This window comes from Sorex fumeus, unplaced genomic scaffold, assembly GCF_029834395.1.
Source record: "Sorex fumeus unplaced genomic scaffold, SorFum_2.1 ptg000007l, whole genome shotgun sequence".
NCBI classification, from domain to species: domain Eukaryota; kingdom Metazoa; phylum Chordata; class Mammalia; order Eulipotyphla; family Soricidae; genus Sorex; species Sorex fumeus.
In genome coordinates, this window is record NW_026606064.1 from 3,781,360 (window position 1) to 3,793,224 (window position 11,865).

Genomic DNA, 11,865 nt, shown 5'->3' on the forward strand with positions numbered 1-11,865 from the left:
GAGCAGGCCCAGTAACGTCTCCATTGGAGACTTCGTTGTTACTGTGTCTGGCATATCGAATACGTCATGGGGAGCTTGCCAGGCTTTGCCGTGCAGGCGAGATACTCTCGGTAGCTTGCTGGGCTCTCCGAGAGGGGCGGAGGAATCAAACTCAGGTCTGCCATATTGGCCACGTGTAAGCAAATGCCCTACCACTGTGCTATGGCTCCAGCCCACATTCGTAAGTATTTTTACTATATTACGGAATAATCTATATTTTTAATTTGTTTATACAGCATGCATAGGGTACATAGAAAACAATCAGGCAGATTTGGGTGTGAATTCTTGTTCCAACATTTCATGGAGATAATGGTTTTGTACCACTTGCCAGCCTCGGTTCTATCCCCTGCAATGGGGACCAAGGAGTTGCTTTCAGGATAATGCTGTTCATTTCATTTTATGACAGTCTATACAAGGAAACATTTAGAACTAGGGACCAAACATTCTTAGAACATTAAACAAGTCAGAGTAAATTCATATTATGCATCAACATCCAGAAAGCTATAGGTTGGTAGCTTCCAATAAAGTCATCAGTCACTCACACTTCATTTATTCAGTTATTCATAGGCAAATATCCACTCTTATAGAAAGGTGATCATATAATAGCAAGAAAAATATGTCAAAACAAATTGTGAGTAGTAGATATCATGTGGGCATTTTTTAAAACAAAGCTTTCTTCGACTCCCACTATCCTTGTCCTGTATTTCTTCACTCATGAAAAACTGTCATAATTTTAACAGCTATCCTTTAAATTTTTTAATTGACCTTTTTTATTGAGTCACTGTGAGAAACACAGTTACAAAGTTTTTCATGATTGGATGTCAGTTATACACTATTTCAACATCTGTTCCCTCACCAGTGTACACTTCGCATCACAATGTCCCCAGTTTCCCTCCTGTCCCCCACCCCTGCTTGCTTCTATGTCAGTCACTTTTCTTCTTCATTTATTTCTCTCTCTCTGTCTCTCTCTCATTCTCTCTTTCTTAGTGGTTATTATTATACATTGAGGTGCAGAGAGAACCTACTAAACATGTAAACCTCCTCTTTTAAAAAAATTTGAATTGCTTTGAATTTTGTGATGCAGTGAAATTAAACTGAGGTGATTTCTATAAAATTCTCAGCATAGGGCTAAGAATTCAATAGTGAGTGGAAAACATTGGTCTTGATACATACCGAGACGTCACATTTACTCTCCTTCCCACATTCCCTCCATCATCACTCTCACTACGCTCATTCATTCGGTTCATACAATCTCTGAGTCTTTGGTTCATTCACATTCTTCCCAGGAACATTCAGTCGAATTTATTTCCCTCATTCCATTTCTCCCCACACCAAGATTATTCCTGGTTTGGGGATGAACCTTACTAGAACTTGGCGCTGCCCCTTAGTTCCACCATACCTCACTCTGCTTTGTCTCACTTAGACCAGATTGTCCTCCAGGTTTTACTTCTGGTGCAGGCTGATTTCTGACCCAGGTAGCTCTGTGTGATCCCTTCTAATTGGGGAATTTATACCTAGGACCTAAGGGATCAACACTTGCTCCCGTGAGAAGGTGAACTTCCAGTGCTGAGTTGGCATTAGAAACAACAATGTCTAGTAGTCACTTTCGGCTAAATAGCAATTAAACTTTCCTTAGAGGATAAATGTCATTTTCATGCTACTGTCATTAAGAATTCTTTTGCTCATTACTTTTTACAGTACAACTGCTTCAAATTTTCTCTGTATAAATTAAATTTGACCTATTTTACATGTCTGTCACTGTCACTGTAGATGAGTAGAAATAAAATGTCCTCCTGTTGTTCATCAGTTTTCTCGAACTGGCCCAGTAATGTCTCCATTGTGAGACTTTGTTGTTACTGTGTTTGGCATATCGGATACATTACAGGGAGCTTGCCAGGCTTTGCCGTGCGGGTGAGATACTATCGGTAGCTTGCCTGGCTCTCCAAGAGAGTTGGAGGAGTCGAACTTGGGTTGGCCGGGCTGGCCGCGTGCAAGGCAAACACCGTACCCACTGTGCTATCGCTCCACTTCCTTTTACATGTCTAAGAACATATTTTCATACGTGTACGTCTATATAATTGATTTTTCACCATAATTAGTAAAAATATGGCTATCTGAAAAAAAGAAATTCCAAGCTAACTAACCTTAACTTCAGAGCCTATTGTCCCTAGGAGCGATAGCACAGCGGGTAGGGCGTTTGCCTTGCACGCAGCCAACATGGCCGACCCGAGTTCGATTCCTCCGCCCCTCTCGGAGAGCCCGGCAAGCTACCGAGAGTATTCGATATGCCAGACACAGTAACAACAAAGTCTCCAATGGAGACGTTACTGGGCCCGCTAGAGCAAATCGACGATCAACGGGAGGGCCTTTACTTACTTACTTACTTACATTGTATATTTCCACTTGGTTCATTTTTATATTGTTAGTAAAATCTTAAAATTCTGAACCCCATTCATTCTGTTTTTTTTCCTAAAGCCCTAGACAAATATTTCCTCTTTTTGCGGGGGAGGGGCATGGGGGAGCGTTTTTAGTCACACCTGGCGATGTAAAGCAATTACACCTGGTGATGCTTGGGGCACTGTCTGGGATGTTGGGAATTGAATCTGGGTAGGCTGCATGCAAGGCAAATACCCTACCTGGTTCATCGAGAAAATTGATGAACAACAGGAGGACAGTGACAGTGACAGACACGTAAAAATATGCCAAATTTAATTTATAAAGAGAAAATTTGAAGCAGTTGTACTGTAAAAAGTTCATAATGAGCAAAAGAATTCCTAATGACAGTAACATGAATCACTCAGCCCCCAAATATTTCCTCTTTTAAGGGTTAACTTTATTAAACCACAATATTAAATAAAAGATTACATGTACTGATTGGCTATAAGGTTGTTAGAGAGAAATTTTTCGTTCTTCTGAGAAGAGAAAGCCAGACTTAGTTAGTCTGAAGCACACATAGGAAGGAGGGTGGCCATCATAGGATGGTTAATTGACGATCAACATTTCTTATCACAAGAGCTGCAATTCCAGAATGTGGTTTGCCTTTTAGTGGAGGAAAATCAACTTTGGTTGAAAAGTCAGGACTTAGCATCCTCTTCATAACAAGTTTGGCAGTCAGGTGTAGGACTGTTGTGATTGCTCCTTCTTTCCCACATGCTGGCTACGTCATAGTCTCACTGTCCCCTAGAGTGCCAAGGATCCTACCCCCATGCTAAGCAGGAAAAAGGTGCCAGAACAGACACATGTATACTCGACCAGGAAAACAAAAACTTTCTCCAAATCTGATCACTTGTATCACTTGTCATCCTGCTGATAATTGATTTGCTTGAGTGAGCGCCAGTAATGTCTCCATTTGTCCCTGTCACGTGCTAGTGTAGCCCAATAGTGTCTGCTCACTCCAGGAACATGAAGAGCCTCAAACTGTTCAGGGTTTTGACGAAGAAGTCTGACCATCTTAAAGGTGGGTGTCCATGTGTCCTTTTGATGTACAGTGGAATCCAGTCAGTAACAGCTCTAATCCAGTGGTCGTCTCTTAATTGCAGTACGTGTCTGGCCCATCTGATTTTCTACACCTTGGCAAATGAGGCAGTGTCCCTGATCTTCTATTGTCAACGGATATCAGAACTCTAGATTCCTTCTCCCACTTGAGTGAAGTGTGATGCTCCAAGCACAGCTCTTTCAATTCCTCTTTGGGTGATCTGAATAGTGTTCTCATCCTGTTTTCGTAGGGCCACTAACATAAGGAGTATGTTAGTGCAGGAAGAATGGTGGAGTGGAAAAGATGTGCCTGGAGCCAGAGGTTCTTCGTCCTCTTAACAACTTCTTCTACACTCCTGAAGGCATTCAATGCCACTCTCTTCCTCCTGTGCAGTTCTGGCGCCAAGTCATTCCTCATGTTGAGTTCTCGACCCAGGTACACATAGCTGCTGCATTCGGAGATGATAATTCCATTGACAGCAAATGGAACATCAGGAACGAGACCGTTTCTCATAAACATTGTCTTGGTGAGATTCAGCTGCAGTCTGACCTTTCCACAGTCACAGTTGAAGTCGGCCAGCATTTGTGCTGCTTGGCTAATGTTTGGTGTTATTATAATGATGTCATCAGAGAAGCGGAGGTGGTGTTGTTGCCAACTGTCTAACTTCACTCCCATTTATTCCCATTCCAGTCATCGCATGAGGTTCTCGAGGGTGGCACTGAAGAGTTTTGGTGACATGGTATCCCCCTGCCGAACCCCTCTCTTTATGTTGATGATCACTTTCTTGTAAAATGGTGAGATCCTGGTGGTGGATCCTAATTACAGCTCATGGAGGATCGTGATATACTGAGTTTATAACCTGTTTGGCTAGGGTTTCGATGACTGCTTCAATCTCAACAGAATCAGAGGTCTTCTTTAAATTGATGAACGTTAGATAAAGTGGCATCTTGAACTCCTGAGGAGAGTCAATGAGCTTGGTCACCGTGTAGATATGGTCTATCATGCTGAATCCTTTTCAGAACTCGGTTTGCTCGTATGATTGTCCTTCATCTAGTGTTCTGCCTATTCTACTCAGGATGACTTGAATGAACAACCTGTAGATGACAGACAGCAAGCAGATCAGGCGATAGTTGCCAATGTTGTGGATGTCTCCATTCTTATACAGTAGTATGATCCTGCTGGTTTTCCATTGGGATGGAACCTTGCATTCAGACATGTAGTGTGTGAAGAGCCAAGCCAGTGTATTAATGAGTACTGATGGCAGGTTTTTCAGGTATTCGGGTCTGACCTTGTCTGGGCCATGTGCTGTTCGCTTCTTCACCGACAAAATGGTGTGTCAGATTTTGGAAGGGAGAATGTTGGGAACAACATGTCCATCCTGCAGAATTTGGTATGTGGGCAGATGGACGTGGCTGTTGAAGAGATCCAAATAAAAGTCATGGATAATCTTCTCCATTGCCCTATCTGGAAGATGTGTTAGATCCATCAGGACGTCAGAGGACAGTCATCTTGTAGTTGGCAAAGGACAGACGAGCGTTGTGAATACTTTTCTGGCTTCTGCCATATCGGTCAACACTGCTGTTCTTCTCTCTTTGAAGTTTTCCTTTATTGCTTCTCTGCACAGCTTTGCGAGCCCAGATGTTAACTTGTGATTGCCTGCGGCTTGCACCAAGCCACGTTGGCAAATGAGCTCTAGAGTTTTCGAAGACAGACATCTGTTTGTGGCTTTCCACTCTCGGCATTTCTCACGCAGTCACGGAAGTGTTGAACAAGTCGATTGTATTCCTCATCGATGTTGTCAATGATGGCATCATCCGACGTTGCTGCAATAGTGGCAAAGAACATCCAGTTGGTGGTCATTCTGGCAGTTCTCCTCTTAAACTTTGCAGTCATTTATCCCTGCTTCATGAAGTAGAATTTTGCACAAAGGAAATGGAGGTCTGATCCTGTTTCAAATTTTGGGTCAACAGCGACATTGGTCAGGCAAAACCATCAATTGAATATGATGTGGTCAATTTTGTTGTGGAACAGTCCACTGGGAGACTCTCATGTCCAAAGTTCAGTTTCAGCCTTCTGGAACTGTGAGTTACCATGGATGAGTGAAGCCCCACAGAACCAGGTAAGGTGGAACTTTGTGACCTTGGACTCAAGGCTTAACAGGACCTGGAAACAGATCCTCTGCCTGCTTCTCCTAATCTCCAGTGACCCAGGAATCACACCCATAAGAGCCACCCTGCTGGTGCCAGATAAATACCTCATCGACCAATATCTACTACCCAGCTGCTGCCACGCTCGCTCCAGGCTGCTTTAGGGACTGCGTGGCCCTTTGTGGCCGCGCAACATATCATAAGACATTTAATACCCAAATCTGATAAATCATATATTTTTTTTGACAAAACAGAAACATTTATTGCCAGCAACAGAGATCTCAGTACCAATGCTGAACCCTCTGCCCCAGGTGCCTGATGGGACCTGCAGGTGTTACCATCACGGAGGCCTGCCTCAAGGAGCTGACGTCCCTGATGCGCATCATCTTCACCAGAGCCATCATCATGGACACGCAGGAGACCAAGAACACCTACAAGTGCCCTGCATACAGAACCAAAGCTAGGGGGCCCAACTATGTCTGGATTTTTAGGCAGAAGAGCAAAGAGAAGCCGGCCAGATGGATGCTGGCAGGTGTGGCACTGCTGCTGCAGGCCTGACCCGGACAGGTGAGGCCCCTATATGGATAATACACAGAGCCCCCGGCTTATGACACTCAAGTGGGCATTATTTTCCCCTCAAACACTAATCTTAGGGGAGAAGATGTGTGTGTGTGTGGGGGGGAGGGGGGTGGGGAACGGTGCGATGTGGAAAATCTATTTGGAATCTCCACATTGATTTTCAGCTTTCCCAAGGACCCCTCATCCTGGAGAAGGCAGCGTCCCTCCCCACGGAAGTTTTCTCACAAAGCAGCAGGCAAATCCGGGACAAAGAGGCACCACTTCGGGGGCCCCTCCAGGGTCCCAAACATCCACTTTTAGTTCAAGTTTTAGTGAAAAAAAAAAAACCAATCTGAGCATACTCAAGTTCTCTGGTTAATTGCACTTGATTAATGAGCATAGGGGAACATTCTTCAGGATCAATTCCCAATGCTGCCAGACCAGGTGAAACTAGCTGACTGGAACTGCGTGGTCCCAGACTGGTCAGAGGCGAAATGAAAGGGGCTAGAGGATACCTCAATAGAAACTGGGCCTAGATATGCTGTGAGGGTTACAAAAAACATCAAGGCAACAAATATAATTAACCAGTGATAAAACATCTTTTGATGGAACTGTTTTACCTGGAGTCTCCCAAATCTCAGACTCTTGTGCCTCATCTCCTCAGCTGTTGTTTTAAGGCCTCTGTGTGGGAGGGCCTTGTCTGTGGTCCAGGGGTAGATTTTTCTACGGTAAGTCTCTTATATCCTGCCTCAGAAATAGCTCAGGAGTCATGGACGATCATAGATTACCTTCAAGAAATGGGGGTGGGGAATAGAATAAGAGGCAGTAACCTCTGGATGTTCAGGGTGACATTCTATGGGGGCTTCCACATTGTGTATTAAAGTCTTCTTTGGCATTGAGTGCCAGTTCTCAGGATGTGCGATGGCCACATCATTTGTTTATTTATGTATATTTTTAAATCAATTTAAATGATTGGCCTGGACTGACATGATTTGGTGCACTTTCATAACTGTATGACACTATGTTTTTAGATATACTTTATTTATATTCCATACTAATTGGAGTAGTACAGAAAATGTTTTGAGAAGCTTCTATGCTTTTTGCAAAATAAATACAGATAAAGATGGTAACTAGTGACCATCAGTAAAGTCATAGACTGACATAGTTAATCAGTACTTTTAAGTGCTTGTGCTTAAGAATTGAACTAATATGATCTTACTATGTGAAAAGATAACCTTTTTAAATTACTTTGAAAGCACTTAGCTTATCTTATACTAAGGTTTATAAAAAATTTAAGCACACTATATTAAATACCTCTTTGTAGACAGTTTAAGAAACTTGCTTGAATAGTGAAAAGTAATGACCTTCAATTTTGACATTGAATAAATAAAAATTGATATTGTCTAATTTTAAAACATTATGTATTTTAAAACAAGAGTATATGTTGTAAAGACTATGTATTTTACTTAATAATATTTTAAAAACTCAGTTTCTCATTATTAGTATATATATATATATACTTTCAAAATACATTTAAAAGAATATTATTTACATGAGATATTATCTTCCAAATTCTAAGAAGAGCAAGCATCAATTTAAGATGTTAATGATCAGAAAAATAACGGTGTTAAATATTTTTTATAGGGTAATTTGATGTATGAAAGTTTGAGTCCAACTTACAAAATCCTTTTCCCCATCAATTTTATAGCTTCTTTGACCTCCTTATTTCTCAAACTGTAGATCAGGGGGTTCAACATGGGTATCACGATGCCATAAAATACAGAGGCCACTTTCATGTTCTCCTGGGAATGATCGGAGGGAGGTTGTAAGTACATGTAAGAGAGAGTTCCATAGAAAACAATGACAGCTGTCAGATGGGAGGCACAGGTGGAGAAGGCCTTTTTCTTCCCTGCTGCAGAAGAGATCTTCAGGATGGCAGTCAGGATGTAGATATAGGATATGATGACCACCAACACAGTGAATGTCAAGTTAAACCCCACAAACACAACAAGTAGCATGATATTGGTGTCAATACTGGAGCAAGAAAGGGCAAGAATTGGTGGAACATCAGAAAAAGTGATTGATAGAATTAGACCCGCAGAAGGACAGTGAGAATGTAAAGCCTGTGTGCACAGAAGCATTAACTGAGCCCACCACATATGACCCGGCTACCAGTTGAATGCAAACTCTTTGAGGCATGATTGTGGAATAACGAAGTGGGTGACAGATGGCCACATAACGGTCCACGGTCATGGCAGCCAAGAGGTAGCAGTCATCAGTTGCGAATATCACATAAACTAGTAATTGGACTGCACATCCCCAGAATGGTATAGATTTATTTTCTGCTATGAAGTTTTGCATCATTTTGGGAGTGATAGCAGAGGTATAACAGATATCCACAAAGGTCAAATGTTGTAGGAAGAAGTACATAGGTATTTGGAGTCTGGAATCAGTCTTGATGAGTGAGATCATTCCAGCGCTACCCACCATGGAGGTTATGTAGATGAGTAGAAATGAAACAAAGTGGATGTAGTGATATTTGTGTTGGTCACCAAATCCGAGGAGAATGAATTCAGTCACTTCATTGCTATTCTCAGGTTTCATGGCTGTTGATTTGTTGTTGTTTTGCTACTTTTGTTTTTTTGCTGCTTAGGCTCTGCACTTAATAATCACTACTGGAGATGCTCGGAGGATCATATGGATCAACCTGGGTCAGCTGCATGCAAGGCAAAGGCCCTCCATGCTATCCTATTGCTTCGGCCCCTTCATGGCTGTTGAAAGCCTAAAAAAAGTGCTGGGAAGAACCTAGAAAAGATAAGAAATATTTGAGATTCCTTATAAAGAAAACTACTCTCAGAGTCACTAGCTTTTTATTTGAATTAACTTCTCATGAATTCTCTAATTACTGTCTTTACCTTATCAAATATATTTTCTATTTTCTTGATAAGAATCTAATACATAGAAAGTAATATGTGAGATATAAATCTATTTTTAAAATAAAAATTTAATAGCAAACTAACATCTATTACATAATTATTAGAAATTGATTAGCAAGTACTTTCACTATATATGTTATTATATATTTTAGAAATGTAATTTTAAAACATAAATCTGTAATATTTTAGCAACTGATAACATTCTCAGAGATTTATTATTTTATTTATTTATTTATTTATATTGAAACACCGTGAGAGCAGTTACAAAGTTTTCGGTTTAAGTCTCAGTCATACAATAATGAAACACCCGGCCCTTCACCAGTGCACATTTTCTACCACCAAAAACCCCAGTATCCTCTCCCATCCCACTCCCTCTCCCTACCTGTGTGGCAGACAATTTCCACATTATTCTCTCTCTACTTTGATTACATTCAATACTTCGACACCAAACCCACCATCATTATTTGAGATTTTACCCCAACACTCAGATCTGCCGAAAAGGCAACATTAGACAATTAATTTGTTTTTTGATGTTTGCTGATTATGAATTGCATATGATGATGCCCGGCCGCAATAGTGGCCACATGATTTTTGGAATTCTGAAGTTTTAATAATTAAATCTGGAGGGATTTCTGCCAAAAGACACTGTGTTCTGAGCTTTGTTTCTGAGTCTCTGGGATCATGGTTGATAAGCAGCTCGATCAGCAACCAGAGGGCTTGTTCGTGGGCGGCAACTTAGGGTCTCATGGGGGGGGGGAGGAGATTTATTATTTTATAACTGGTAGAAGCTCCTGCTCCTGATAGTAGTAACATGACTTAGAGAAAGAAATTTAATAACTTATGTTTATGATTCCCATGTATTTGAAAGTTTCAATATACTTGGACCTTTATCCTTAGCAGGCAGCTCCTTTCTAGGGGATAGCTTCACAAGTCATTCTTTCATTTGTGAGTATAAAATACAATTAAGACTCACCTGCTAACTGCAGAACCAAGGGAATAAGGCTACCTGTAAAAAAGTAGAAGGTCAAATAACTCTATCTTCCAAAACATAAGTATAAGAGGGAGAAACAAGACACACCAAGAAAATGATACGCATTCTAGATTATACATTTTTGTGGGTACTGGAGGGCTGGAGTGATAGCATAGTGGGTAGGGTGCTTTGCATTGCTTTGCATGTGGCCAACCTGGCCGACCTCAGTTTGATTCCTCTGCCACTCTCAGAGAGCCTGGCAAGCTAACAAGAGTATCATGCCCGTCTGGCAGAGCCTGGTAAGCTTCCTGTGGCATATTCGACATGCCAAACACAGTAACAACAAGTCTCACAATGTTACTGGGCCCGCTAGAGAAAATTGATGAACAACGAGAGGACAGTGACAGTGACAGTGGTTACTTTATAAAGGATAACTGGATACTGAGTTATTAATGGAACTATAAGGAAATTAAATTTTTGGCTTTATTTGGATTTTCAATTGTATCCCAGCTAAATGTGTAGCTCCTCTAATTGTTTCACATATGATTCTACACATTTATATATGTGAAATATTAATAGAAGAAATTGGTTATTGGAGGAGAAGTCACATCTCTGGTGCATTGCTAGTAGGTTCCTTTGCTATCAGGAAGTCTGAGTGAACCAGGTACCTATATTGAGGTGATTGCAGTAAAAAGTGTTCTAGTAGTGGGGTGCAGGAAACAAAACCAGTTATTGAGATGATATTCTCTTCTCTAGAACTGTTTTGATAAATGAGCAGCATGGAATAACTTTGTTGTAATAGAACAAGAAATCATTCTTTCCAGGTCAACATTTTGAGGGTGAAGGACAGAAAAGTTAGAGCAAATTCCCCCCTTTTGGGTTAATTTGCTATTAAAAATATCTGAAAATATATCATTTGAAAAAAGACAACATCTAGTGGGTAGAAGCATTTATCAGAGGAAGCTAGATTAGGTCAGCATTCTCTGAATCTAGACTCTTGATAATGACATTTACAATGGCCAGGACAAGGCCAGCATTTTGAATTAGTCCTCATTACATGGTCATAATACATGAAATAATACATTAAAAGAATATAATTTTGTTTGCTCCATCAATAATACAGTTAATTCTTTATTTTCCCTGGAACACCTAGCCAAACTAAATTACCTTATCCATTTTCATCACACCACCAGTAAGGAAATTGATTCCTTCAGGCTTAGAGGAAAATCATAGTGGAACTTTGTCTCTCTCACCCATTTTCTGTTGTGTCCTGCACATATGCAATGATTCATAGCTGATATTGAAAAGGTGACCTGCTCTGTTTGACTTAAAGCAGAGATGAGTCAAGTCTCAATATAGCACCATAGGTCTCCTGAATATATTCCTCTAGATCTGACAGATATGAAAGTACCCTTTAATATTATATAATCTTTCCCATCACCTGACTCCATACACTCAAGGTCCTATTCTAAGTTATTCTTAAGTAAATTTTGATTCTAGACCCCAGTTCTTCCCTTTCCATAGTAGTAGGTAGTAATATGAATTAATTCAGCCACAAAACTTGGCCTGAATTTTGACAATATTTGAGGTTTGTTTTGAGAACTGATCATCTAAAATGCACCTAACTCTCTCATCCTCAGATTCTGATACCCTGTTACCACTTCTCACTTTCAGGAGGAGACTTTTCTAGAGTGTGCAAAGAGCCAAAGATAAAATTTCTGATATATTTCCCAGGCTTCT

General features: G+C 40.8%; 1 pseudogene; it reads right to left on the reverse strand.

Moving 5' to 3' along the window:
* Positions 1-7,895: 7,895 nt before the first annotated feature.
* On the reverse strand, positions 7,896-8,823 carry LOC130046084 (putative olfactory receptor 5AK3; annotated as a pseudogene).
* Between the last annotated feature and the right edge of the window lie 3,042 nt (positions 8,824-11,865).